General features: G+C 39.3%; 1 long non-coding RNA gene across 1 annotated transcript; it reads left to right on the forward strand.

Moving 5' to 3' along the window:
* Positions 1–1,794: 1,794 nt before the first annotated feature.
* On the forward strand, positions 1,795–23,686 carry LOC307130002. The gene is made up of 4 exons (XR_013816982.1): positions 1,795–1,953; positions 15,857–16,105; positions 21,846–22,092; positions 22,354–23,686. It is a non-coding gene; the product is annotated as an uncharacterized lncRNA (long non-coding RNA).
* The last annotated feature ends 1,699 nt before the right edge of the window (positions 23,687–25,385 follow it).

The following is a 25,385-nucleotide window of genomic DNA, read 5'->3' on the forward strand; positions in this document are numbered from 1 at the left end:
AACTCAAACAGTCTTTTTCACCAAGAAACAAATCAAGGAAGGGATGAAGTTAAGTATGTATGGGAAAGAATTAGAAAGGGTTGGAACATTCAAATTTTTTGGAATTATTTTTGATTCACGGTTAACATGGGCAGATCAAATAAAGAAAATAGAAGGAAAATGCAAAAAAGTAATTAATGTGATGAGATGTTTGACAGGTAGGGAATGGGGAGCTAGTTGCTCTGCATTAAAAACAATATATGTGGCATTGATTAGATCAGTATTGGATTATGGCAGTGTAGCTTCTGGGTCAGCAGCCAAATATCTTTTAAAGAAACTAGATGTGATTCAGGCTCAGGCATTAAGAGTGTGTAGTGGCGCTTTTAAAACTTCACCAATACCTGCACTGCAGGTAGAAATGGGAGAAATGCCGTTAGCATTAAGAAGGAGGCAGCTGATGACAAATTATTGGGCTAATTTGCAGGGTCATAATGATTGCCACCCCACAAAAGTAGTGTTGCAGGAGACATGGGAGAATGCAAGATATAACGGAGATAATTTTAGTAGAATAGGCAATGAGGTAGCAAGAGAATTTGGAGTATTTTATATGAAGATGAGCCCTACTGTAGTATATCCAATGGTGGCTCCATGGTTACTAGTTTGGCCTGATATTGACTGGTATTTGTTAGAATTAAAAAGGAAAGAAAAAGATCAAATAGATTTGGTAAATGCATTTAAGTACCTTATAAATAAAGATTATAAAGAATTTGTACATGTGTATACGGATGGTTCTAAGAAACCTGAGACAGGAGTGACAGGGTATGCGGTGGCAATACTTACTAAACGAATAGGAATTAATAGAAGAACATCAGATTTTTTAGGAGTATATACAGTGGAAATGGTGGCAGTATTAGTTGCGTTAAGGTGGGTGGAAAAAACAAGACAAGAAAGGGTTCTGATATGCTCCGATTCATCCTCAGTCCTTGAGAATTTAAGGTCTTTTCACTCAAAAAGCCGTCAAGATGTATTATATGAAGTCCTTCAGTCAGTAACAAGGATTACAAATCAAGGAGGACGGGTACAATTTATGTGGGTTCCAGCACATGTAGGGGTAAAAGGGAATGAGCTGGTGGATGAATTGGCAAAGAGGGCTTTAAAGAAGGGAAATATAGAAATGCAAATTAAAATAAGTAAAGCAGAGGTCAAAAGTATCATCTGGGAAAAAACTAACCAAATTTGGCAAGAAAGGTGGGACAGAGAGGAGAAAGGAAGGCATTTATATCAAATTCAAAAGAGTGTAAAAATAACTAGGTTAGGTGGGGGGCACAGGACAGGAGAGAGGAAATAGTATTGACAAGGTTAAGGCTGGGGCATGGTGCTCTAAACAAATCACTGAAAATGATAGGAAAACACGAGGTAAGCTTGTGTGAGTGGTGTCAGGTAGAGGAGTCAGTGGAACACAATTATAAGATGTAGGAGGTATGAGGTACAGAGAGTGATAATAAGGAATTATTTGAGGGAATTAGGGGTGCAGGAATTAACATTAAAAGGAGTGTTGAACATAGGTGACAGAGCACAGGTTAGGATATTGTTAACTTTCTTAAGGGAAACTGGTTTGTTTCATTGGTTATGAGGATAAAACAGGGAGACGGGAAAGTGTGTTGGATAGTGAATGAATGTGTGTTGTAAGATTATTATTTTCTTTTATTTCTTTTTATGTGGAAACTAGATTGTAAACCGATTGTCTGATTCACACTCAGGAGCAGAAGGGGGCGGTAATGCGCCAAAAGCTGGTTGCCAACCGCCGCTAAAAACAAAGAAGAAGAAAGAAGAGAGAAGCGGTCACACAGAGCGGGGAGAGACTGCACACCATTATGAAGGAGCTTTAAATCAGCGGTTTGGCGGACCTGGATTCATAAAGGGAGGTAATACGAACAGAGGAAGAGAGGCCGGGCATCTATGTTACTTCATCAGGTAGTTAAGTGTCCTTTGTAAGCTTTATTAGGAAAACTAATGCCTACAGTATCGGCTGTATACAACAGTGTGGTGAAACTGCCCCGGAGGATATTGAAATCTGGTTTGAAGCCTCTAATGCCAGGTGTGTGTTCATAGTACACTTCCCACACAGTTTGGATGCACAGTTCGTCGATTGAGAGGAAGTCGGCTGGGACCGCGAGTGGAGACCTTATTCACTGTGAGGTGTTTGAGTTGCAGTGCTTAGTGTGAAGTGAACACGTGTGACCATTTGAAGTGATTGATGCATGCACAGTTGTGGACATTATAATTTTGTGTCTGCCAGACTGCCCCCAGTTGGCATACTCGATAACTGTCAACCCTCCCGTTTTTTCCGGGTTTCTCACGTATTTTATCTCTTTTCCCGCTGTCTTCCCGTTTTAGTATTTTCCCGTAAAATATCCCGTATTTTTACGTTCTGATTGTGTTAACTCAGAACACGCAACTAGGTGTCTGTGAAGTGGCTTGCTCTTGGGTTGCTAGACCTCCAGTCAAGCAGGTGGCAGTACACACAGACAGTAGCTTGGGCCAGTGTTTCCCAACCGGGGTGCCGTCTGACGAGAGCAGGGGTGCCGTGTAAAAGGCCTTTAAATATATATATATATTTTTTTTTGTTCAAATTTTTAAAAAAATCCTCTCTTTGTAAACTTTGTTCATTGCATGCCGTATGTTCGAATATGACCAGTCATTTTCCCCATCCTCACCCGGGTTTAGTGCCAGAAGACGCGAGTGAGAAGTCGCGCGAGCTGTGAGAAAATGTGTCTCTGCACTCATCCGAAAGCGCGCACACGTCTCACAGCACGCAAATATTGAGTTCTCTTTCAAGTCTTGCTCTTGAATGGACAAACTCACGCAAAAAGTATGTCAACATGTCCATCTTGATGAGTATTCTAGCTGACAGAGTCTGTATATGCCTTAAGTAAACTTTATACATTCGAGAAAGACACATATCTGTGCATTAGGTCTTAAAGGGGCAGTAGCCTTTACTGCCCAACAACAAAAGACAAGTACATCACTCACTGCTCTTGATTGAATAGCTTTTGTAAGTTTAATAGAATTAATCTTTAATTTATACACTCAAATATGCAATGTTATTTTACATTTGATCAATTTCTGTACCTGAAAACTAATGTTAGACGTACCTGAAAAACCTGAAAAGCATACTTTATTTTATTAGTATCTTTGCTCGATAGTATTTATTTGTGCTGCTGCTTGTATTTAAATGATTTGTTCTTATTATTTTCTTTATTTTTATTTGACAGTAGTCCTTTTTTCCCTGAACATAGCAAATACTGAACTGTACCGAAACTGTGAACCTAAAACCGTGATACAAACCGAACCGTGAGCAATCTGTACCTTTACACCCCTAGCGTAACGTATGCGAGGGGGTGCCACAAAATGGAGAACATTTTCAAAGGGTGCCATGACTGAAAAAAGGTTGGGAAACACTGGCTTAGGCTACTGTTGAAGAAGAAGAAGACAGTTGCAGCGGCGGGTGGGAGGAAGAGGGAAAAAGTAGCGGGAAGTGAACTTCAAGGAGAGTATAGTAGATGAGTGTGATGTACGATGATGGATCAGGACGCTGACGGCCAAAATCAAAATATATTGTGTAGTTATAAACTTTTTTTTTTTTTTTAAGTTTGTGGGTAAGAATCGTGTAAAAAAAAAAAAAATCCCTTATTTTGTGGATGGATTCCGGGAAATCTCCCTTATTTTCAATGTTGACAGCTATGCGGCTCGAGCGGCGAATTGAAACTAACTAAGTGCTGTGTCGTTAGGGATGGGCGATATGGACTTAAAAATGTATCCCGATATTTTCTAGTATTTATTGCGATAACGATATCAATGACGATAAATGTAGTATCATTCCCCATGTTTTTGGATACAAGTGAGAGCTGCATGCAGACTCAGAAAAACAAATGATCTTACTTAAAACGTACCTGTCATCAAATAGGCTCCTATAATACAAAATATATATACATTTATTTTTTTTATGTAAAATTCCACACCAGCCTTTTCAGAAATGGAAAAGTTGCAGATATAATTGTCTTCTGTAAAGGTGCAGGTAATGTTTAAATAGTGCAACTGTGCTAAAAAACATCACACAATACAAACAATAATACTTTTGAAATCAATGACAAGTTTTACATGTAAACCGATTCTGTATTCATACACTCATGGTGCAAACAGTGGTAAAAATAGCAGAAACAGCAAAAGTAATTATCCCAAAAATGTCTTCAGATTACAAAAAAGTTACAAATAAGGATTTAATTATAGAACTTCAGTCATTTGAGTTGATAAAATAATACCACGAATTCTTCAACTAATAAAAATAAACTGCACTAAGGATTAATGAGCTTCTGGGTTCATGAATATTAATCACGTTGTCAGCGCTCATTCAAACTGATTTGCTGAAATCAAAACAGGCACAGCCTATGAGATTCCCGTTTGGTTTGTGCATTCGTCTCTTCCTGTTCACGAAAGGCTGAATAATTCCAAATAAACACCTTTATTTTACAGGAAAATACAACAAAGGATATTGTTTACATGTAGCACGTCAATTCTGTGTGGTGTAAGACTCTCTCGCTCTCTCTTTGAGTGTGTGTGTGAAACACTGAGCGCTCTCAGTCGCGCGCCTCACACTAGTGTTTACTGCGCGTCATATGCACAGCGCATTCATTGAGATGAACTGAAATAGTGTGCTTTACCGATCGATTGAGACAGAGTGAATCTCTTAAGCGCTCAGTCCAAGTGCTCAGCGAGTGAAAATACATCTGTATGTACAGGTTCAGATTGGCCTCAGGTAGCCCCTCGTTTAGCTATGAACTCTTCCGCAGCTCTGCACGTGAGATGCGGATTCAGTGCCGCCGCTCCCATCACGCGCTCCGCGTAGGGCACCAAGTGCTGCGGAGAGCACCACAAGAAAAGTTCATATATACTAAGTGACGAATGCAGCCACTGCGGCCATCATAAAGTAATAACGCTTAGGGCATCAACACGGCCAGCGACGGCACTGTGCGGATGGGTCGCGCCATCAACTAGGCTTTATCGTTATTATCGCGGGAAGAAAAATTCTTATCGTGGGGAGAATTTTTACCGGTATATCGCAAACGATAAGATATCGCCCATCCCTATGTGTCGTGTGTCAAGTGTGTGTTATACAGGAGTGCAGCTCCATCCTGTCTGATCTGAAGAGGATTTGTTGAATATTCATGCATTGCTGTTTGACTCTCTGACCCGAAGAGGAAGCATTATCTGTCTTAGTGATGCACCGAAATGAAAATTCTGGGCCGAAACCGAAAATGTAGGATGCACTTGGCCGAAAACCAAAACTGAATCCGAAAATGGCTTCTTATACTAATACATTAATATACATACATACATACATTTACATTTATCAGACGCTTTTATTCAGAGCGACTTACAGTGCCCTTATTACAGGGACAATCCCCCTGGTGCAACATGGAGTAAAGTGCCTTTGTAGTACTCATTAATATCCTGTAAAGGATGATATATTAATGAACACGAGTTCAAGCGATGCGAGTTCAAGCATTTGTTTATCTTGAATCAATACAAATTATGTACATCATGTATCACAAACTTACATACATGTTTACATGCTGGTCATGTAAGCACTCAAATTCCAATCATACCATGAACTCGCTTGACTAATCATGACGTCATACACTGTACATACTCACACTAGCAGTGAACCAGCGCTGAAACTCATAACTCAATATTAATGACTAAAGGAAACCATGAAACATACAATCTCATTACATAGTCTGTACTCTGTCTCTGTATTACTCGAGCGCGCGCGCTAATCGCAACACGTTTGCCAACCATGTGCGCAGCACTGATCGTTAACTCTAAACAGACATAACTCTCTCATATACATTAGGAAAACAATGCAGTTAACAGTCCTTCCTATAAAACAATGATGGTGTGCTTTTTATACATTAGTTACCTGTAAAGGATGATATATTAATGAACACGAGTTCAAGCATTTGTTTATCTTGAATGACGTGTTGGGGACACAGTTTTAGACCCAGAGACCAGATATGTTGAATGAAGACCAGGAGTCAAGAGTTAGATTAATTAAAGACATATTTACTGAAGAATAGTTTGCAGTTTCATCAGCAGAAGCCAGCGTCAGGGTCTCTAGTGGAATCGCAGGCCAGACTCTAACTCACAGAGAATTTTGCTCACCAGTTATACTGGTTACAAGGACATTGATTACATCAACAATAACAGATGGCCTAAGCCTTAATTCGCTACGGAGACCTAAAAGTCTAAACATTTGTCACACATGTATAGATATGCCGGAATGGCGTATTTTAGTCAGGATGCTCGTCACAACATCAATCCCACAAGGGTAAGATTGGCCTCGGATGTCGTAAAGGGCGCCTGCCTGTCGGGAGGGGGGTCAGGCCCCGATCAGATAGCTCCAACAAACCTGCACAGAACTTGTAAAGATGCACACACATACAAGCACTAGGGCATCACACTCTAGTTAATGTCAGGGGATTATGACCGCTTATCTAGAGAACACTCAATACCCAAACAACGACTCCGTCATAACTATCGCGAGAGGGAGCCATGCATGGCTGGAGGTCAACCCAGAGCATCTGGGGAGACTAGTTTTAATACTACAAAATCATCCTCAAACTAAATATATAAAGGTATGAAATCACACAGAATTACAATCATCTCTAGATTACATATGAAAGCAGAGAAAGAGATATTTATTTTGATTATCCTTGATTATTCAGGTTATGGATATAATAAAAAGAATAATTGAAAAGGATGTGTGTATAAAAGAAGAGAAAGGTATCTGACCTGCCGCTTCACCTGCTGCTTAACGCCCGTTTCACACATACTCCGTCTGCAGTGCGTATGCGGTGCGTGTTGCGTTGCGTATGCGGTGCAGGAGCAGCACGCGCTGTTGTGCTTTCATATATGCTGCGTTTGCAGCGCGCAACTGATCCGCGGTTGTACCACAAACACAGCATTTATTCATTATTATTTTCATTTCAAATCCAAAAGTTGTTACTGAACATGGCTTGTCAGAATTGCAATTCTCTTTGTTTACACTTTCATAGATGTCACGTTTTAACGTAGTACATTTAAACGTTTTATTCAATTCATTACTTTATATTTATATAGCCTATATAACTTTATATAGCCTATAGCCTACTTTAGCTCACACAAGTGGCAAAACATTGAAATATAACTTATAGCCTATAAACATTTTAAATTAGAAACTTACAATAGAAACAGCCGACTCTCGTCTTCTCTTTCGTTTTTAAACCCTTTTAAAAGCAGGTCATAAAGACCTTTTTGTTTTTCCACCTCCAGGAACGTACGTGCTCTTCATTATTTCAATTTTTTTAACCTAAATGCCAGGTAAGGTGTCGTTTCCTTGCTTTACCCGAGAAAAAAAAAGCCATGTGTTGACTTTGAAACAGAGTATATTTTAAATGACATACATCTGTGGTAAAATTACTAGATTTTCGTGTCAGAACATGTTTATTTTAAAGCGAACATTGTGCTGTCACTTTAATTACGCAGTGCAGCACAGCAAAAAATAGACTCGGTACGGAAACGATCGCCGGACTGCTGCAGACGCAACGCACCTGGAACGGACTGACGGACAGCATCCGCGCGCAGTGTGAAAGCTGTAATCCGTTAACATGGGTACGGAAAAAAATACGCACCGCACACGCACTGCAAACGGAGTATGTGTGAAACGGGCGTCAGACGCGTATCGCGAGAACTCTTTCTACAACGGCGCGCGATGACGCTCACACGCCCGCACAACCAATCACACACAGCCATCTTTAACTATAATAATATATTTAATTAATTCAAACTGATAGCGCTTTTTATAGAACTCACAATATTTGCAACAAGTATTTAAATGAAAAAAATTATAATTATATAAATCTAATACAAATCTGTGAATGATCCCTTAAAGCAAAAGCACGTAAAATACAGTTAAAGCAAAAGCACTTAAAATACATGAAAACTGATAGTGATAATAATTATGCACTTATATCAGATCACAGATTATTCAGTATACCACACCTTGCTCAATGACACACTGGTGGCGACCGCTGGGATTCAACCAGCAACCTTCTGCATATCAGTTCCATGGTTTAACCCATTGAACCACCATTATATATATATAATGGTGGTTCAGTGGGTTAAACTATGGAACTGATATGCAGAAGGTTGCTGGTTCAATCCCAGTGGTCGCCATGTGCGTGTGTGTACTTTTATTAAGTTACATAACATAACCTAAAATATTTTTAACAATAAATAATAATACCAAATAGGCCTAATATTGTTCTTCAAGTTTTATGTTCCATCAAATAAAATAGTTTTTAACAGATGTTCAAAAAAAGATCCACAATTATCTGAATAACTGCACACAAAATCACAGAATGGTTCTCATTTAGAACATGAGATGCTGCACTGAATCTCTCACTGTCTGTCACTGTTCTCCGGCAAAAATGGCATTTGGGGTAGGGCTGAACGATTCTGGAAAAATCAAATTGCTTTTTCTTTTTTTTTAACCATTGCGATTTAATATGCGATTATTTTTTAAACTCTTTATCTTCTGTATTATTCAACAATACATCATTGTATAATAATGGTGGAAATCTTTAATTGGTACCTCACGATCCGATTCCAAAACAAATCTTGAATTTTTTCCTTATTAATTTATTAAAAACTCAAAATGTTTGATATATGTAATTATAAGCTTTTTAAAATAACTACACATTATAACATTTTAATTAAAACAATTGATAACTAAATTAACAAATGTTAATCATTTTAAATATAAACTAATATAGCTGCAAAACAAGCTAGTAAATCATAAAAGAGGAACAAAAAACATATTATAAGCAATGAACAGAGTGCTTTCAGTATTTAAGAGTGTCTGAACTGTGAGAGATTTTTCTCTTTCTCAGCTTTACTGTTTGACTATTAATGATGACATCATCATAGACAGCGGGAGACCTGCATTCACACTAATGCTCAGATCTCTTTTGAAATGGATGTTTTTGCCCTGTCTGTTTAATTCATTAAGACATTACTGATGGTGTTTAAATTATTTTTGCGTCGTTTAAATGTATTTTGAGACGCACACAGACGTGAGCTCGCGAGCACTCTTCACAAAAGCGCCGCATGACCATTTGAAATGGAAAGCCTTCTGTCATTGAGTTTCTTATTTTTAATATAAGAAAGAGAACACACGAGAACACACACTGTAGGCGTGACATCAAGCAAAGTTTCTCACAGTGCATATCCTGTGCAAAGAAGCCTGCGAATGTCATTGCAATTCGCGTCAACCTTTCAGAACATTATGAAATAATATTTGTGTGTGTGTGTGTGTGTGTGTGTGTGTGTGTGTGTGTGTGTGTGTGTGTGTGTGTGTGTGTGTGTGAGAGAATGGAAGCAATCAGAATACGGGTGTTTCTAAAACACACGCAGCGTCACCGCGCACCTACAGTTAAAATCTAAGCTCAGAATCGATCCAGAATCATTGGAGAGAATCTTTTCTCCCACCTCTATTGTAGCCTATAGTACTATGAACAACTCAATATTAGATAGATCAAACACAAACAGTTTTTTTTTTCTTTTTTTTTTTCTTCTTTTAGGCCAGGCATATATGTGTAACGTGCGTGATATTATCGCAAATGTAATTAATCGTTCAGCCCTAATTTCGGGGGTAAAATGTGTGGTTTTTTTTGGCAGGGATGCCTGCTAAAATTCGCATTCCTGGGTCTAAATATCACATTGGGGTCGCTTCAACCCGCGGACATGGAAAAACATCCCGCGGACTTGGCAACACTGCTTGGGGCTGATAAATACCTGCGTGCAATCCGCGCAAGCAATGGAAAGCGGCCTTCGTTCACGCGCCAGTAGTCGAGGGGATTGTCGCTTCTGGCAATGGGTAGTTCAGCTGGATCCGTCTCTATTTGTTCTCATACCACTGACATGCCTAATCTTTGATAGGCAGACACGTTGCGTGATAACAGCTCGACCGTGAGTGAAACCTAAGCGCTTGCGCACGGATGGGAGGGGCGGGTGACATTCATTTTCGGTTTACATTTTCGGCTGTTTTTTTTATTTCGGCCCGAAACCAATAATGCCATTTTCGTCCGAAATTTCGGTGCACCCCTAATCTGTACATTGAGCTGTTCACACGGAAGGAGATCCCTGGAGTGAGTACCTGCTTATCGTCTAGTTTGAAGAGGATTTGTTGCACACTTATGCACTGCTGTTTGATTTCTTGACAAGATTTGCTACCAGGCTATTGAGTTGCTCCATTGTTTACCTCTGGCTGTCCGAAGAGGAACCGCTGTGTGAGTCGCTTATCAGTGTCTGTTCCAATCTCTTACCAGTGTCCGCTCCATACTTGCCTCTGGCCGTCCGAAGAGGAGCCGCTGTGTGAATCCCTTATTAGTCTCTGTTCCAATCTCTTACCAGTGTCCGCTCCATTACTTACCTCTGGCTGTCCGAAGAGGAACCGCTGTGTGAGTCCCTTATCAGTGTTTGTTCCAATCTCTTACCAGTGTCCGCTCCATACTTACCTCTGGCCGTCCGAAGAGGAACCGCTGTGTGAGTCGCTTATCAGTGTCTTTTCCAATCTCTTACCAGTGTCCGCTCCATACTTGCCTCTGGCCGTCCGAAGAGGAGCCGCTGTGTGAATCCCTTATTAGTCTCTGTTCCAATCTCTTACCAGTGTCCGCTCCATACTTACCTCTGGCCGTCCGAAGAGGAGCCGCTGTGTGAATCCCTTATTAGTCTCTGTTCCAATCTCTTACCAGTGTCCGCTCCATTACTTACCTCTGGCCGTCCAAAGAGGAACCGCTGTGTGAATCCCTTATTAGTCTCTGTTCCAATCTCTTACCAGTGTCCGCTCCATACTTACCTCTGGCCGTCCAAAGAGGAACCGCTGTGTGAATCCCTTATTAGTCTCTGTTCCAATCTCTTACCAGTGTCCGCTCCATTACTTACCTCTGGCCGTCCGAAGAGGAGCCGCTGTGTGAATCCCTTATTAGTCTCTGTTCCAATCTCTTACCAGTGTCCGCTCCATTACTTACCTCTGGCCGTCCAAAGAGGAACCGCTGTGTGAATCCCTTATTAGTCTCTGTTCCAATCTCTTACCAGTGTCCGCTCCATACTTACCTCTGGCTGTCCGAAGAGGAACCACTGTGTGAATTAGGGCTGTCGCGGTTATGAAATTTACCTTGCGGTTATTATGGGTGGCTCAATAGCGCGGTCTGCGGTATTACCGCCGTTTTTTGTTTTGTTTTGTTTTTTTACAAACCTAATTTATCCTGATTTTACTGCATAAAAAGCTCTGTTGTTGAGTTATGTAGCATAAATTGTTGCTTTTTAACTGACAAAGAGACACGTTTTAAAACATTTTTGTTTATTGTTAAATGCAAAACAGCAACAAGAACATGCCTTTTCCCATTTAAAAAATAAAAGAAATCAAATAATTTTAACGTATCACATGAAAAGAAGCAATAAGAAAATGCATGTTCCATTTTGAAAAACGAAAGAATTCTAAAGTAGGCTATCACATGAAAACAGCGTTTGAAAACAAAACCATGTGAAAATACAGAGAATAAACTAAATTTTACTTAAGCGTTAACGAAAGTGATTTACACCTTAGGTCATTGTTTCGCGCTAAGAAAACCAACATAACCTTATGTGGTTTCAGGGAGGATCGCATGGGGGTAACGATATCCCCCGCGGCACTGAAAACTCTTTCTGACGGTGTGCTCGTTGCACAAATACACATGTATTTGCGCGCGACTTTGGACAGCAGCGGAAATCTAAACTGATTATCGCGCCACCAGGACAGTGGATTTGCGTTGGAGTCGATGCACTCCTCATGCAGATAGCGACCGAGCTCGTTATATGCTCGCACTCTCTTGGGTATGGGCGCTGACGCGGAGGTTGTCCGTGACTTCAGTAGGTCTCCAATACCCCTTTTCCACCAAAGCAGAGCCAGAGCTAGATCGGAGCCAGAGCCTAGTTTCTAATCGGTTCTTTGTGTTTCCACACCCAAAGCCCTAGCTCCGAGCCAGGAAAAGTGGTTCTTAAGTAGCACCAAAACATTGCTGGGCTAGAACAGGGCTAGAAGTAAGAACCGATTACGTCAGGCGCTGGGGGCGGGGTCAACAAGATGAACACAAACTTGAGATCCGCCATTGTGAAATAGCAGCTAATGGAGCTAACAGCTACTGTTCGTTTGTAATCTCCGTCTATACAAATTACGGCGAACTGCATGAATGCGTTGGATTCGCTGTGTTTGCGTTGTGTTTTGATGCCGATGTAGGATCGTAAAGCCATGTGAATCAATAGTAACGCAACGTTTGCATTGTTGATGGAAGGCTTGTTCGCAGCGGTGCTGTGCAGAGACCGATCGCCGTATGATAACGAGTCCAGCGAGAGCACATGACTCCTTATGCTTTTGATTCACTCATGCGTTTTTATATCATATGTGGATCGGTCTGGCAAGCGCTGATGCGTCTCGAACAAGCCTGGTGTGTGTGTGTGTGTGTGTTTCCCGGCAGGGTTGCTAGGTTTTCACAACAAACCCGCCCAATTGCTACTCAAAACAAGCTCAAAACAAGCCCAATCGCGTTCCAGGGGGGATTCCCCAGTAAAAATCACATTTGGGGGTAAAATATGTGTTTTTTGGCATGGTTGCCTACTAAAATTCGCAATATGGGGCTAAATATCACATAATTGGGGTCGCTTCATCCCGTGGACATGAAAAAACAGCCCGCGGCAAAACCACGGACTTGGCAACATTGCCGCTGCCTCGCTAGCTTTGCTGAGAGAGATGAGACGTATACAGTGACGTAAGACCTGGCTCTGTTGTGGCTCTCAGCCCGTGGAAAAGCAAACGGTTCTTAGAAAGCTCCACAGTCGAACCAACTATGAACTGGGACTAGCTCTGGCTCTGAATTAGCTCTAGCACTGCCTTGGTGGAAAAGGGGTACAAGAGTTTTTTTCTTTGCTGCAGGTGGCACCTCCATTTGCCCTTCGTCTCCAACCACTGACGCACTGGCAGCGGTCTCTTCGTCCTCCACTCCCACCATCTCTTCGATGAGTGCGGATTTTGTCTCCATGTCATTGATATAATTGTCCCTATATCGAGGATCTAAAAAACTGGCCTTTGCCAAAAGTTTTTGTAAGGCAGCTGGTTCATACTTCCCCAGTAGAACACTATACATTTTGTGCTTTATGTCCGATGTTAAGGTGGTATCCTCGCTTGATAGTTTAAGCATATCTTCTGTCAGGAGTTTCAGGACGGGTTTGACACTGTAACGTAGCTTTCGCCAGACAGCAGATCCGTTAACTCAGCCGCGGGTTGGGTACTCTTGTATCATAATTAATTTATTTAACATCAAATGCACATGACGAATTGTAAAACAAGGCCACAAAAAAAAAAAAAACTGAACACTGCGGTTTCTGCGGTTGCTTTCCTTCCTCTGCGGTTGGCTTGTCAATAGCGCGGTTTTACAATATTGCAGTTACCGCGACAGCCCTAGTGTGAATCCCTTATTAGTCTCTGTTCCAATCTCTTACCAGTGTCCGCTCCATTACTTACCTCTGGCTGTCCGAAGAGGAACCGCTGTGTGAGTCCCTTATCAGTGTTTGTTCCAATCTCTTACCAGTGTCCGCTCCATACTTACCTCTGGCCGTCCGAAGAGGAGCCGCTGTGTGAATCCCTTATCAGTGTTTGTTCCAATCTCTTACCAGTGTCCGCTCCATACTTACCTCTGGCCGCCCGAAGAGGAACCGCTGTGTGAATCCCGTATCAGTGTCCGCTCCATTACTTACCTCTGGCTGTCCGAAGAGGAACCGCTGTGTGAATCCCTTGTCATTGTTTGTTCCAATCTCTTACCAGTGTCCGCTCCATACTTACCTCTGGCCGTCCGAAGAGGAACCACCGTGTGAATCCCGTATCAGTGTCTGCTCCACTACTTACCTCTGGCTGTCCGAAGAGGAACCGCCGTGTGAATCCCGTATCAGTGTCTGCTCCACTACTTACCTTTGGCCGTCCGAAGAGGAACCACCGTGTGAATCCCGTATCAGTGTCTGCTCCACTACTTACCTCTGGCCGTCCGAGGAGGAACCACCGTGTGAATCCCGTATCAGTGTCTGCTCCACTACTTACCTCTGGCTGTCCGAAGAGGAACCGCCGTGTGAATCCCTGATCAGGGCCTGTTTCATTACTTACCTCTGGCCGTCCAAAGACGAATCGCTGTGTGAACTCCCTCCGCAGCCGGAAGAAGAAGAGTCGGATCAGCCCGTGTGCTTTTAGTTTAGGATTTATTCTAAGTCAATAAAATGCCACTTTTAATACCGATTCCCTTGTTTGGTCTCGTGGTGTCTCTGGGTAACTCCTCAAGGTGGTACGCCCAAAAAGGGGTGGTGCGAGACACGGGTGGGGCCACCCCGGCCTGTGACAATCACCTGTATTAAACGATACATAAAATCATTTCATCCGATGTTTAAAGTGAATAAAATGAACTTGACAGCCCTTACTCGAGTTCCACAACTACTGATCTTTGTGCTCTTCCAGCCACCGCAGGTGTGTGTGTGTGTGTGTGTGTGTCGGTGCGCGGTGAACCAATCCACTGTAAGGCAAGAGAGGGGGGACTCAAAATGTTTCTAAACGTAAAACGCATTTTTTGCGTGTTTGTTTAACTGCTTGCACAATTATTTTAATTAAGGATATGTAATTCAATTATTGATAAGGAGTGTAGAGTGAAAATAAAAAAAGCTTTTTCTTTTATTTATTTTATTTATATTGTTAATGTCATTTATTTAAATGGTTTGACATGCTGACCAGAGAGGTTTTTTTTTTTTTTTTTTTTTGACAAACATTATCTTTAAAGCACTAACTTTGCATTAGCCGTCAGCAGAGTCAAATGTTATCATTACAATTCTAGATTTTACTATAGATATTTATTTTATTATTCTAATATTCTACTCTATTAATATTGATTTTATTAGTAATAAATAAATCTACCTCAGTTTTAATAAATTATTCGCCTGTTTGTCATGTTTTGACAGTAAAGGATAACTTAAAACCACAATAAACTGTCTGTTTTCTACATCTTTCACTCAGGAGCAAAATTATGCCTTTAAACTTTAAAGAAATAAAGATTTGACATTTATCGTGATAATTATCGATATCGACTGATATGGAAAATTATATCATAATTTTTTTTGGGCCATATCGCCCAGCCCTAGTTAAGCTCCAGAAAGAGAATGAGAAATTTACTAACAAATAAGAGAAAGTAAACACTTCAACATAAAACAGCATCTAGGCAAACTTGATGAATTTAGACAGATTTTTGACCCTTAAACGTAAACCCATATCAAAATGGCACTGTCATGGTCCAGGGATCCGAGTCTACTCTCAAAGTCTTCATTGACGATTTTGAGCAAATAAAAATGCTGACATTGTTTGATGAAGACAACAAGGATATGAACACTGGTGGAAAACTAGTCCCATCTGAACAACACCACAGAACAGCTCACAAACAACAAAATATTTATAAAATATGACAGTTTGAATAATTGTAAAGACGCAGAGAAGAGATGTCAAAGGAACTTCAGCAAACTAAACGTGAACTGAGTGAAGTAAAATCAAATGGTGTTAAAATCCCGGGTTACACAAAGATGAACCATATTTCAGATGTTCTTTTATATAGTAATAATACACAACCTTACACTGTATAGCAAATATGTTCATATACTTTCTGAGTAATAAATGTAATTGAGTATATATTTTGTCTCTTATCTTTGATTTGTCCAGATCTGGTCCTGTGGGCGTCAGTATCTCACAGTGATCACAGTTCACACCTGCAGTGAAGCCCCTCCCACAACAATACACCAATAAATACTGGGAATATTCACATCATCCTGCAAGAGAAGGACAAACTCCAGGTGTAGCAGCTGAAATCTGTGTGACTGTTAAAGATGGACTTTATTAAAGAGGAGATTGAAGACATGAGTTATCCAGATCCATCCAGAATAAAACATGAAGATACTGAGGAACAAACAGGTTGGTGTCCATTGTTGATTCTTCATTGTTGACTGATGAGAAGCATTGAAGTATCAAAGCTTCAGTTTAATAGATCTAGGGTCAGATTTACTAACAGCTTGTGCCAGCACAAACCCTCTTTTAGCATTAAAAAAACTACTGTCAGGATTTACTAAAGACTCGCAGTGAGAAATTAGCACTGAAATGGTGTGGACAGGGTATTTTTTGCGGCTGACCTTATTGCATATGCATTTGGAGTTTCCCTTTCAGGTGCAAAATTCATGGTTTACAACCATTTACAATGGTTTGTGCTCGACAATTTATTGGTATTTATTCACTGGTGTTAATAATTTATTATTTACCTCCCCAAAAAAGCATGTCTTAAACCATACGCTAATTGGTAGATTGTGCTTGTCATTATGGAAATGCTGCATCTGTGTTCTTTAATTTGCGCGTCTCTGTCAGTGAGCACTATAAATTTATAAAGAAAAAATGCAACTCTAAACTCATAAATCTGTTACAATCTGACATCTTTTTGATTGCATTATCAAGGGAATTACAAAACTAACCATTAGCACATTAAAGATCTGATACTTGATACTCATAAACATCCCTGATCTCTGTTGTTTTCTGTTATTAAATCAGTGTTCAGTTGAATTTTCATTTATCCTTCTTGAACTGATTCGAATATGTTTATTTTAGACCAGATGGAAGTGGAAAAGCGAAGAAACAAACTATGTAAAGTTGAGGAGGAACATTGTGACATCAAAAGTTTTTTATCGAAGGAAAACTGTAAACGGGAACAGAAAACACATGATGAAGTGAAAGATCATGAGTGTTGTGACTGTGGGAAGAGCTTTACTACAGCTGTACATCTGAAACGGCACAGTAGAATTCATACTGGAGAAAAACCTTACAAGTGCTCATATTGTGACAAGAGTTTCACTCAGTCTGGACCACTGAAAAGACATGAGCGAGTTCATACTGGAGAGAAGCCGTTCCACTGTACTCAGTGTGAGAAGAGTTTCAAATCTAAAACTGAACTCAGTGTTCATCTGCACGTTCACTCTGGAGAAAAACCATTCAACTGTGATCAGTGTGGCAAAGATTTTAAATCAGTGTCACATCTAAAAAAACACCTGATAATTCATACAAACAAGAGGCCTTATGTGTGTTCATTTTGTGGAGAGTCTTTTATGGTACATTATCACTGTAAGCGACATGAGAAAACTCACACCGGTGAGAAAGATCATGTGTGTTGTGACTGTGGGAAGAGTTTTACTACATCAAGCCAACTGAAAAATCACCAAAGAATTCATACTGGAGAAAAACCTTTCAAGTGCTCATATTGTGACAAGAGTTTTGCTCAGTCTGGAACCCTGAAATTACACGAGCGAGTTCATACCGGAGAGAAGCCGTACTACTGTACTCAGTGTGAGATAAATTTTAGATATTCAAAAAGCTTTCTCAGCCACATGAGCCAATGTCACAAGTCTTTACATTGAGCAACATTTCATTTTCATGTCAAGTAAATGACGTGAGATGAACCAAACATGGAGTTGCTCCCAAAAGCACATTATCATCTAGTTTAACTTTGTGAATTTGGTGAAATGCTTAGAAAAGAGTGACGTTTGAAGCTTCAGAAAAAAATTCTTACAGTGTCAATAATGATTTGTATTTTTCCTGCTGGGTAATAATGGCAAAATCTGCTTGAATAAGACATTCATGTAATTTCCTTATTTACTAATGTTCACTATATTGTGTTCAGATTGTAAAGAGTCAGTGGCTGTAGTTAGAAAATAATAGAAGCTGTAAAATGAGTTGATTGTTTTCTTGATTTACAAATTATTTAAAATGCCATTAAAACTGCTGCAGGAAGTTGCAAGCGTGTACAAATAAAGGATTTACAAGACCGACACGACAACAATCACTGGTGTGTGATTTGATTCTGTGGATTCGGTTTCATAAAGCAAACTTAAAATAGCTCAAACTCAGTTACTCTGGCAACTTATCCTGGGAAACTAACCTGGTCCGGGGCAGTTAACCCGGATAAGTTAAATTTTGTTAATTTAATTTAAAATAATTTATAATATAAATTACACATAGTATATTTAAGTTCAATGTACTAAGTAAGTTAAGTTTATATCAATTTGTTAATTTGTTAAACTAGAAACTTAAGGGAAAAAAGCAAATAAAAGGTATATTCATACAATTTTCTATTTTAGTTCAATTAAATTTCACACTGTAAAAAAAAAAAAAAAATAGTTCAGTTTACTGCATTCAATTGTGCAAAGTCGTTGCACAAGAATTTAAAATGTTGTACAGCCGCTCTGGATGAAACAGTGATGTCAAACACCTCCTTTCAATTATCATATAGTGACACTGGCCCTTATTTAGCAAAAGTGCGTACACCAAATTTCCAGCATACACCTGGTGTACACCCAAAACCACGGTGACTTTGAGATTTATCAATATGGACGTTGGCGTACGGCACGCTCAAATCCTACGCCAGCTCAGGAGGTGGTGTATGCACGTTTTGAGTTAGTGCGAAAATGCGCAGAAAAACATTTCCTAACCCCACAAAACGCACTGACAAAGATATGCTATATTATGACCCACTGTAAAAAAAAACAACAACAACATAGTAATTATAAACTTCAGTGTTAATTTTTGTGCAACATGGACTTCAATGTTTAATTTGTGTGACTTTACCAAAGCATTTGATTTGTAGGCATATGTATTCCTCCAGTTGCAAGCTTGTGCGCTTTACCTGACGTTTCAGGGTTAGGCATAAAAATGACCTTCTTCTTTTAAATAATAATACAATTAATAATAATAACAACATTCTTCTTCTAAATAACAATAAGCGTCATTAATAATAAAAATCATAAAAATAATAATAATAAGAAGAAGAATCTTACAAATTGTCATGCAATTATTAATGTGAATGAATGGTACTCCACATCACATCATCACTATTGTACACCCCAATACATGTAACATGATACGAAATTAAATGCTAATTGTTTCAAAACACGTGCTGTAAAATAATGCATTGTGAAAGGTAATTTCTCATCCAAACAGCTATTTAAACTGGATTTCCACCATACACCAATTGTCAATGATGTCTGACTCTGGCTCCTCTTCAGTGCCGAGGCGCGCCTCTTTGTGGCAATCTTTATATCTGACCACTTTTTTTTCACCTACATGAAAGAAGAAAACTCATACTTAACTTGATCACTATTGGTCTATATTAAGCAATAAAACATTATTACCTCTGCTGGAGTGCGCTTCTCAACCCCCACACTATTCACAGTACTCGTAATTTGGGTCCATATTTTGTTTTTGTGGGCGCCTTTAATCCCACTCTTTAAACTCTCAAATAAAACAATTTTGTTTTTTTTCCACTTCCCTGGTGATGGTCTCGATCTCCACGTCGGAGAAGTTTCGCTTCTTTGCCGTCTTCCGTGTGTCCATGGCGTAAAATGAGGGCGTGGGGGAGGCACCCCCCATCTCTTCACCATCTCCTCATCCTCCTCATCTCTATGGCGCGCCTTCCGGCAGGGGCCGTTCTGTCACACCACAAGACTCTGTTTCAGGCACGTGCAGAGGGGGGGGCTTTGGGTGCTCAAGCCCCTGCCCTTTTTCAAAATGAATCAAAAGTGCCCCTCTCAGACAAATATCAACGATAACATCGTGGTCAATAAAATGGTAAATGGACTGCATTTATATAGCGCTTTTAACAGACCTACGGCCATCCAAAGCGCTTTTACATTTTGCCTCACATTCACCCATTCACACACTCATTCACACACCGACGGCGGTGTCAGCCATGCAAGGCGCCATCCAGCTTGTCGGGAGCAGCTGGGGTTAGGTGTCTTGCTCATGGACACCTCGGCACTTGGTCAGGTGGAACCGGGAATTGAACCACCAACCTTCCGGTTTGTAGACAACCTACATGAACCACTGAGCCACTGCCACCCCTAAATAAAATAAAACGAAATAAACGTGATTATTATAACATGACAATGTATACAATAGTAACAAACAGCTCAAGTCGGACAATTTCTGTTGAGGCGTTGTCATAATGCGTTGCTATGGGTTGTGTTTTGATCGTTTTGATTGACTGCTGATTTTCCACTGTTCGGAAACGGCTCTCGAGCCAAATATGGTCCTTTCAGAGAGTGTGTGGCCTCACGGGAAAAAAGTAAACCAATATTTTTTTTTTCATCCATAATCAGAGCTAATGTGTTGATTTAATTACAAATATATATATTATATATTTTAAAGTATTACACAATTCACCAATGCCCGTTTGTCATGTATATACACCAACCAATCGTGATCTGGCAAAGCAAGTTCAAATGCCATTGGGCGATGTGAAGTGGAGCGGTAATTTTCTCTTATTCATAAATCGGTTGAACATTACATGGACAGACGAACTAACGTTTGTGGAACGATTTCCTGTGGTTTGTCTCATTTTATTAATTGCATCACTGACTAAATGGATTTTAACTGACAACAAACAAATCCCTGCACAAAACCATGCAGCAGCAGCAGCAAAAGTCGCATTAATGGTAAGTTTAAATTCACTTGTATTTATGTATATTGATAGGCTGCTACACCGTTTACTATTTCATGAAACTATCTGTCAAAAAAAAAACAAGTGCCGCCGGCACCTACAGGCCTATTATGTGAAGTGTAGGCTGGCGAAATGGTTACGTGAAAGGACTTTATTATATAACCATTTTTGAATATTATGCAGCATTATGAAAGGAGTCTCTTATGTTCATCAAGCCTGCATTTATTTGATAAAAAACAGCAATATTGTGAAATATTATTAAAATAATGTATTAAAGTAATTTATTCCTGTGATCACAGCTGAATTTTCAGCATCATTACTCCACTCTTCAGTGTCACATGATCATTCAGAAATCATTCTAATATGAGGATTTAATGTCAATGATGGAAACTGTGATACTCTTTTCAAGATTCTTTGATTAATAAAAAGTTAAAAAGTATAAAATATAATGTAATAATATTTCACAATATTAGGCTACTGTTTTTTTCTGTATTTTTGATTAAATAAATGCAGGCTTGATGAGCATAAGGATATATATATATATATTAACATATTGCCCCTTTTTTACATTTGAGCCCCTGCCCCCGAAGAACTCTCTGCACAGCCCTGCTCTGTTTGTTTTCGTTTGTACTGTTTCTCCCTGCCTTGTTTGTCATCATGGTATTTAATTTGATTTCATCAGTGTGTGTGTGTGTGTGTGTGTGTGTGTGTGTGTGTGTGTGTGTGTGTGTGTGTGTCATATATCTCCCCTATTTAAGTTCAGTTTGAGTGTCTTTGTTGGGTCTCGTCTCTGTGCAGTTGTGTTGGATGTATCGTTGGAATTACCCTGTGGATTATTAAAGCCTGTTAACTTTCATCATCATCTTCATCTGTGTTTTGTCTCTCACCCCATAACCTGTGACAAGCAGTTGTCATTCAAAATAGCAAGAATAACAGAACTAACCATGTGATGTAATGTGAACCATGTGAAGCAAATGATGGCCCATGATGAACTGAGTGAAGTAAAATCAAATGGTGTTAAAATCCTGGGTTACACAAAGATGAACTTCCATATTTCAGATGTTCTTTTATATAGTAATAATACACAACCTTACACTGTATAGCAAATATGTTCATATACTTTCAGAGTAATAACTGTAATTAAGTATATATTTTGTCTCTTATCTTTGATTTGTCCAGATCTGGTCCTGTGGGCGTCAGTATCTCAGTGATCACAGTTCACACCTGCAGTGAAGCCCCTCCCACAACAATACACCAATAAATACTGGGAATATTCACATCATCCTACAAGAGAAGGACAAACTCCAGGTGTAGCAGCTGAAATCGGTGTGACTGTTAAAGATGGAGTTTATTAAAGAGGAGATTGAAGACATGAGTGATCCAGAACCATCCAGAATAAAACATGGAGATACTGAGGAACAAACAGGTTGGTGTCCATTCTTGATTCTTCATTGTTGACTGATGAGAAGCATTGAAGTATCAAAGCTTCAGTTTAATAGATCTAGGGGCTGTGAAATAATGATCACTATAGTTTTATAAAGAGAAAACGCCACTTTACAATTACAAAACTAACCATTAGCACATTAAAGATCTGATACTTGATACTGATAACAATCCCTGATATCTGTTGTGTTCAGTTGAATTTTCGCATTTATGCTCATTGAGCTGACTCTAATGTTTATTTTAGACCAGATGGAAGTGAAAGAGCGAAGACACAAACTATATGAAGTTGAGGATGAACATTGTGACATCAAGGAAAACTGTAAACAGCAACAGAAAACACATAAAGTGAAAGATCATGTGTGTTGTGACTGTGGGAAGAGCTTTATTAGATATGTACATCTGAAACAGCACCGAAGAATTCATACTGGAGAAAAACCTTACAAGTGCTCATATTGTGACAAGAGTTTCACTCAGTCTGGACCACTGACAATACATGAGCGAGTTCATACTGGAGAGAAGCCGTACCTCTGCACTCAGTGTGGGATGAGTTTCAAATCTAAAACTGATCTCAATTATCATCTGCACGTTCACACTGGAGAAAAAACATTTACCTGTGATATGTGCGGCAAAGATTTTAAAACAGGATCACATCTATCACTACACCTGGTAGTTCATTCAGATGTGAAGCCTTATGCATGTTCAGTTTGTGAAGCGACTTTTTCACGGCTGTCACATTGTAAACGTCACGTGAAAACACACACCGGTGAGAAAAACTATTTATGTTTGGTGTGTGGGAAGAGCTTTACTAGAGCTGACCATCTGAGACAACACGAAACCGTTCATACTGGAGAAAAACCTTTCAAGTGCTCATCTTGTGACAAGAGTTTCACTCAGTCTGGATATTTGAAATTACACGAGCGAGTTCATACTGGAGAGATGCCGTACTACTGTACTCAGTGTGAGATAGGTTTTAGATATTCAAAAAACTTTCTCAGACACATGAAGAAATATCACAAGTCGTCACAATGAGTGACATTTAATTTTCATGTCAAGTAAATGACGTGAGATGAACAAAACATGGAGTTGCTCCCAAAAGCACAATATCATCTAGTTTAATTTTTTTGAATTTGGTGAAATGCTTAGAAAAGAGTGACGTTTGAAGTTCAGAAAATAATTCTTACAGTGTCAATAATGATTGGTATTTTTCCTGCTGGGTAATAATGGCAAAACCTGCTTGAATAAGACATTCATGTAATTTACTTATTTACTAACGTTAACTATATTGTGTTCTGATTGTAAAGAGTCAGTGGCTGTAGTTAGAAAATAATAGAAGCTGTAAAATGAGTTGATTGTTTTCTTGATTTACAGATGATTTAAAATGCCATTAAAACTGCTGCAGGAAGTTGCAAGTGTGTACAAATAAAGGATTTACAAGACAAGCACGACAACATTCACTTGTGTGTGATTTGATTTGAATCATGAAAGTTCAATGACTAAACATTTATTAACAGAATCATTCAGGACTTTTACAGCTGTTGTCATTCGCATTTTGATAGAATGACAGAACTAAAACTCACAAAAGAATATACAGTAGGTGGCAGTAATACTCAAAAAAATGGTGCTATATGGCACTAAAAGTGGTTCTTGGCTCGCAATCATAGGGGTACCACTTTTATATAGCACCATATCTTAACAGGTTCTGTATATTGTAGCGGTGCACCTCAGTCATTCCAAATAACCGGTAAAGAACCACTGAGGCACCAAGATTTGGTGCTATACTGCACTTAAAGTGGTTCCCCTATGATCACGAGCCAAATAACCACTTTTAGTGCCATATAGCACAATTTTTTTTAGAGTGTACACTAAAGATGTTACTTTACCATGTAAATCCAAAAGAACAAATAGAGGATGTGCATAAGAGACAGACACAAGCGTTGAAAGTTTGAAGACCTGAGGGCTGTTCCATAAAACAAGATTAGAATACAAGCCAGGCTTATTTTGGTTAGTCAGACTTATTGTAGGTGGATTCTGTTTCATAAAGCAAACTTAAAATAGCTCAAACTCAGTTACTCTGGCAACTTATCCTGGGAAACTAACCTGGTCCGGGGCAGGATAAGCTCCTCTAACACTGACCAATAGGAATGCAATGATATTACCGCTGACTCTCTCGCATGCGACTTTATTAGCCACTATCAGTACATAAACATAAACAGTACAGAAAAAATGTGTCTAAGATGGTTATTAGAAGAACATTACAGTGTAAAAATGCTATTTAAAGCAGAAGTTAAAAGCACAAAATTTAAATTAATAACAAAATCACAGATTAAATTTTAACTGGTAAGAAGAATCTGAGCTTAGTCATTGGCCTGCAGTATATTAGGCTATTTGATGTACCCTATTACAATAGTCCCTTTACCGTTATTGCTATAATAAAAATACACTTTAAAATTCCAAATAAGGCACATAACATTTATATTTACTTATTTATAAATGTCTTACAGTTCAAATACATTTAACATAATTATACAAATGGACATACTGTTTTTCTTTCATATATTTTAAAATGTTGTGATAATACCCACCACGAGTATAATGAGCTATAAGTTCACCAAAACTTATCCAACACCATAAAGAGAAATGATTATACTTAGAAGATATTTCTGGTAAATTTTCCAAACAAAATATATTTTGAGGATTACCAAATGTAACCCCTAATGTTACATTTGTTAAATGTAATGTTAAAAAGGATAACTATAATGTATGGCGGAATAGCACTTTTGAGAGAGTACTTCGTCTCGGTGCAGTAAAAAGTCACGCAGAGAAAAATCCTATTTATCCTGAGAGGATTTTTAAAGGGTTAGTTCACCCAAAAATAAAAATTCTGTCATTAATTACTCACCCTCATGTCGTCCGACACCCGTAAGACCTCTGTTCATATTCGGAACACAAATGAAGATATTTTTGTTGAAAGCTGATGCTGAGAAAGGCTTCAGATAGGCCTCCATTGGCATTCAGTACATTTAGACTCCCAAGACGCATAAAAGGCACTTAAAACGTCATTACAAAGTCCATCTCACCACAGTGACTCTACAATAATTTTACAATGCGACGACAATAGTGCGGCATTCGGACACATGACCCAGAAGCGATTTGTTTACAAGCAGAGAAAGATGCGCGTGTCTAAGCTGTTGGATTCTACATTGATCGTGCTTTAGGTCTCGGCGTAGTTCTCAAAATGGGGCTTAAGTGTGCATTTCATGGATTCCCGAACGCTGG

This window comes from Gobio gobio (genome assembly GCF_949357685.1).
Source record: "Gobio gobio genome assembly, chromosome: 8".
Taxonomy (NCBI): Eukaryota; Metazoa; Chordata; class Actinopteri; order Cypriniformes; family Gobionidae; genus Gobio; species Gobio gobio.